Raw genomic sequence first — 5,453 nt, 5'->3', positions numbered from 1 at the left:
CGATACGCATAGAAATCACGCAAGGAAATAGTCAATATGGTAATTGATCGTAAGCCGCGATGCGTACGATTCGTTCCCCGAGACCAAAACGCGTAATACGGACGTGTACGTAAAATTAATCATTGTTTTTTTTTTTTTTTGTAACGTTAGGATGATCCGAGTGAAAGCGAACAACGCAATAGATTTGCCTTTCAAATACTAACATCTGTTACCCAACAAACGCGTTTCGCTTAGTAGGTACGTAATATTAATATACGTCGGTAGAAGGAGTACAGTAGTGTACACACGTTTCGGTTGAAAAACATCCAAAACGAAAATGGTTTAAGTATTATACCAAATCTTTGTTTAGATTTTAATTTTAATTTGTTCGTTGTTAGACTTCGCGGTAACGATATAGTGACTACTGATATGATCGCGTTTTGTTCACTCGAGTTAATCTATTTTGTACGTGTTTATTTTGCTCCGAGTGTTTAAAGTGTATCTTTCCTCGTCCCTATATTCAAATTGTACTCATAAAATACGAGAAATGTTCGTTTCAACGTTTTTCCACGCGGTGTATTTATTTATATTTAATTGTGAAAACCGCGAGTGCATGGACTTACGCATACTCTATTTATTATTTATGATGAACAATGGATAAACTGTGAATATCGGTTAGAAAAATGTTTTTTCAGCCGTAACGGTAACATTATTGTCGCGTGTGGCCGATAAATAATCGTTAAAATGTATAAACATTAGCACTGTAATATGACAGCATTTGATCGAACAGCTCGCGAAATCAATGATTTGTTAACGAAAATGCAGTTGATCGTCAAATCACGGGATATTTGAAATTCAACCGGATTCGCAACGTTTGAAAACGGCGTGGAAAGTGTTTTTTTGCCACTGGCCCCACACGTAAAGTAACTTTGGACAGTGCATGAATTCTTAATCAAATCCTAAAACGATTATTCGAAAACCTGTAAATTCTCATAAACATATTGCACGACGTGCCTATATCCGGGCCCATTTAATAAGGTAAATTATTTAAAACGCGTACGGAACGCTCACACGTTTGTTTATCGTCCGAATCGGTTTTACAGGGCACTCTACGTATCGTACACTACGTAGGTCGGACGGTGGAAAATTATCCGTTGGCACCGCTACGAACCACACCGTCCGGAATTTCAATATTCCATTTCGATGTTTCGTTAATCCTCGTTTACAAACTTTTTATTCGTTTATTTATTTATTTATTTATTTATTTTTTTTTTTTTTTTTTTTTGGTCTCCATTTCAACTAGCACTTGCCGTTGTTATGTCGATTTCATGCCTCGTGCGCGTCGACGTCTGCTCTTGATCGGTCGACGACGGGGACCGATATTATCAAGTACGGGTTATTATGCATCTCGTTTTTTACGGCGCAGTTCGGCGCATAGCGATCCAACGTGCACAATACCCGGAGTGTCTCGCGATCCGGAGACGTCAGTAAGTTTGCTGTTCGCACGGGGAACAGGGTGGAACGCTGCGAAAACATTATTTTCGTCTCTTTTTACCGCAACGTTCTATTCGATTTTTTTTCTTTCCCTATAATTCAATTCAAAATGCATATCGGTACGCGCCGCGTGCACGCACGAGCTTATTCGTGTGCGCGTATTTCGATTGTTCGACAACGGATTGGTACGTGATCCGTGACGACGAGCTACTGGCCTACGGTTCTCCACGTAATGCCCGGACGGTCGGCCGGAGTTATAGCCACCCGCGTTTCAGACGAGCGACGCGTGTTATGCTCTCGGATCGAAAAACCAGGTATAATCTTATCGTTTCGAAACGTCATGAAATACAAACAACTAATCCTGTTACGGCACGGATTAGTTGTTCAGGCGTTTGTGAAAAAAAAAAAATAATCCTTTTCCAAGGCCACCGATCACACCGTGCTACACGCGTTGTGCGCAACAACGTGTACTGTATACCGGCAGACGGACACGGGAGACGAGAACGAATAGATGATCGACGGTGACAAAGAGGAACGATGGACAGGAAAACGGTGTCTACGGTTAGGGCAGATCGTTGGTACAAGCAATAAGGGCCGAGTAACAACGAAAGCCGTATCGCTAGCATAAAGTTTGCAAACAAGTTAGCTAGTCGTTACGGTAATATATGTTTATGAACCGAACGCGAACCGCGCAAAAAATACCATTCCACGATGAAGTAAACCCGATGACCACTAATAAATAAAGGCGTCACGACGCGTCGTTGCATTGTATAAAAACAGATAGTTAATTAATATATGTTGTACGTAGCACGTAAGAAGGTGGTTAAAAAACGTATTTTCATGTATTTCGAAGAATACCGTAATTTGTAAATTTATTATTTTTTTTTTTTTTTGTCTAGTTAATTTTTCCGAATTACATGCCCTTGTATAAACACGATAGGGGCACCTAATGTAAGGTAGAAGATAGATAGTTAGGAGTTGGACAGTGTTAGGCTGGTCATTTTTCCCTTTTTGTTAATTATTGCTCGTCGTGGACAATGTTACAGCCGTATCGCCGCGACTACATAATTTTTACCCGGACTGAACTGATCTTTCTTGTCTAGTATTGAATTGGTTGAACTGTTTATTATTTTTCTTGTGTTGATTAATAAAAAGTGTCAATAAAAGTGTTTAATTATCATTCAAATACCTATCAGTCTCACAATCACCTAAGGCTAACGAAGATCGTGCGACGTCGTTAAACAATAACTGTGGTGACCGATCGCAGCGTGTGTGCATAGTGATCACTACAACGTCCACCTCGAACCTTTCTCCGTCCGAACGTTTCCAAAAGCCAGGATAGAAGGTTAGACCAACGACGACTGCAGTGCACCACACCTTCTCGACGTTAACCGGAACGACGGGTGCAAAGTTCCGCAGCTAAAAACAACGACGGCGATACGTGTGACTACCGTACTGATTAATAATGATATAATGATATAATAATAATATAATGATTAAGCCGTGCACGCGGTTTTCGATATCGCAGCACCCAGCGGCGGTAATAGGTGGTGGAAGACGGAGATTCATCCCCGGGTGTAAGATTTTAAAGGGTGTAATTTTTTCTAATTATTAACAACTAATTTCATATGTTTAACTCTGTTAAAACTCAATAAGTATGTTTGTATACCGATTATTAGAAAAAAAATTCTTGAGAATAATATTTTTTTTGATTATTGGTCTATGATAGGGCGTAATCTTAATATTTTCCCCGGGCGTAAAATTTCCTAGTCTCAACACTGGTAACCGCGTGTCACACCCCGACGACCGATCTCCGACCATCGTGGTCCAATGCTAGAACGGCAGTTTTCGGAGCAGCCGTCGACTCGTCCGATTGTTCGATCGCCGATGACCCGGGTCGTGTGGTCGACACTCGTTCGAGTACCTCGACCGCTGTCCACCGCTTCACGCGCGTAAACGCATACATTAATATTTCAAACCACATATCGTAAAAAGGTAGCCTCGGTCCTCCGTCCACCTCATACGCATATTCGAGCATCGTCCTATTTACGTTAATACTTGATAATTATTACGAACATCATTCCAACGATAATAACCATCCGAAAAAAGAGTTATATCATTTCGCGAGACGGCCTATTACATTCGGACAACACACACCGTTTCGGTATTTTTTGGATTTAAAAAAAAAGAAAAAAACAAAATATGAAACTATCCAAAAGCAATTACTCGCGTGTACGGGGAAGACGATTTTTATTTGCATTCACTATTATTGGTTCAAGTGAAGTTTCGCATGAACGCAATGCATCGTCCTCGTTATGAATATTTTTCAATAGAAATAATATATTGTTGGTTCGGTAAGTATTTTCAGCACAGAAATCTAAAAAATGACCTTATTTTGGCTGCACGGGTATCGATTTTTTAGAAAAAAAAAATATAATACAAATACAAAATTAAAGTAGTGTTTTATCGTATAAAGCAATATTGTCGTTCAATAAAAAAAATTAATAGTTTTAAAAAAAGGTTGTCATAAGCGGAATGACGTGTGTCTCACCACCTCACTGTGCAGCAAGTGGTAGGTTTTTTTGAGAGTAACAATAAAATAATTAAATTATATTATGGGTTGTATTTTATTTCTAAAAAGTATATTTGACGATGAGAAATAGTATATTTTATGTAATGTATACAACATATACATTAAAATATACATAAGGAAAATTATCAAATATTATAAAAAAAAATTTAATTTACACACTATTTTATTTTACACATTTTTTCGTAACGATTTTATGCAGTTATCCCGATCACTTCGATTGCATCTTAATTGACCGTTTCTACAACGAATCATGAAATACTTATATCTAAATGTGTGTATTGCATTGTCAAATACAACTCTAACAACACAGGCTCAAACCTGCCGAAATAGCGTTTTGAACGTTGTTTGCGTTTTAATTTAAAATAGTCGAATATCATAGATTATTATGTTAGCTAATTGTCACCAACTTAAACGCACCAACTCGATCGCTGAACATTTTAATCTAGTAAATGTAAATCGAATTTTGGTCGACAATTGCTCTTTTATTATTTTATTATTTATTTATTCTGTAGTTGAATTATTGAGCTTGGATTATATCTGAACATAAATGACTTGTATAAAGCTTTCTGATATTTGTATAATCAATGCACTCGATAATAACAATAATATATAATATATAACGATAATAATAATGTACTCGACAGTATATGTGCATAACTTTACGGAATCATCCCCGAAATCCTACCAAAATGTAAAATAAAAATCAACAAAGCACCTGAATTGCCTATGCGGTGCGCCGTCCAACGTAAAAAGCGTACAATGTTTCAATTATATACTGAAATTTGTTCAATTATAAAAAATAATATTCACAATTGAAATGTTTCGAATAATAGTAAATAACCAAGGAACGTTTAAAAATAAATCCTTAATTCTGCATCGATTTGTTTTGGAGTGAACAAAGCGATGACACGGCATAACAATTAAAATAATTTTTTAGACGTTAACATTTCGTCTCGTCTATCGGTTCGGCGCACGAGCATGTGTTATTACGAATATATTATTCGTGGACCGGACGCACATATTCGGGCGTCTTTCATAACCGCACACCTTAAAAAACAGGTCGTCATTCAAATCCGCACACTTTTATATTTTATTCCCGCATATGTTCGTCAAATAAAACCGTTCAATACCGCACACATTGATATATATGTATCAATAACGTATACATTTATCTAAAATAACACGAGTGCACCTCGAGATCGGGCGGGGTCACTCGCTCGCTCGGACAGTTAAAAAACGAAAATATTCCCCGATTTGCTATGAAACACCACCCCGAATAGGTCACAGGATATAAAAAACGATTATGAGTGGGGATCATACGAAACGGCAACGTGAACCGTGAATGCAAAGCATGCAGGGAGAAAGAACTGTTAATCGAATGTGTGCG

At 37.8% G+C, this 5,453-nt stretch overlaps 1 long non-coding RNA gene across 1 annotated transcript; it reads left to right on the top strand.

The window, feature by feature from the left end:
* The first annotated feature begins 291 nt into the window (after window positions 1–291).
* LOC112693266 lies at window positions 292–2,650 on the top strand. The gene is made up of 3 exons (XR_003149465.1): window positions 292–1,017; window positions 1,283–1,787; window positions 1,898–2,650. It is a non-coding gene; the product is annotated as an uncharacterized LOC112693266 (long non-coding RNA).
* The last annotated feature ends 2,803 nt before the right edge of the window (window positions 2,651–5,453 follow it).

This window comes from Sipha flava, unplaced genomic scaffold (assembly GCF_003268045.1).
Source record: "Sipha flava isolate LNK unplaced genomic scaffold, YSA_version1 83_pilon_pilon, whole genome shotgun sequence".
Taxonomy (NCBI): domain Eukaryota; kingdom Metazoa; phylum Arthropoda; class Insecta; order Hemiptera; family Aphididae; genus Sipha; species Sipha flava.
This window is presented reverse-complemented; position numbering and strand designations above follow the sequence as displayed.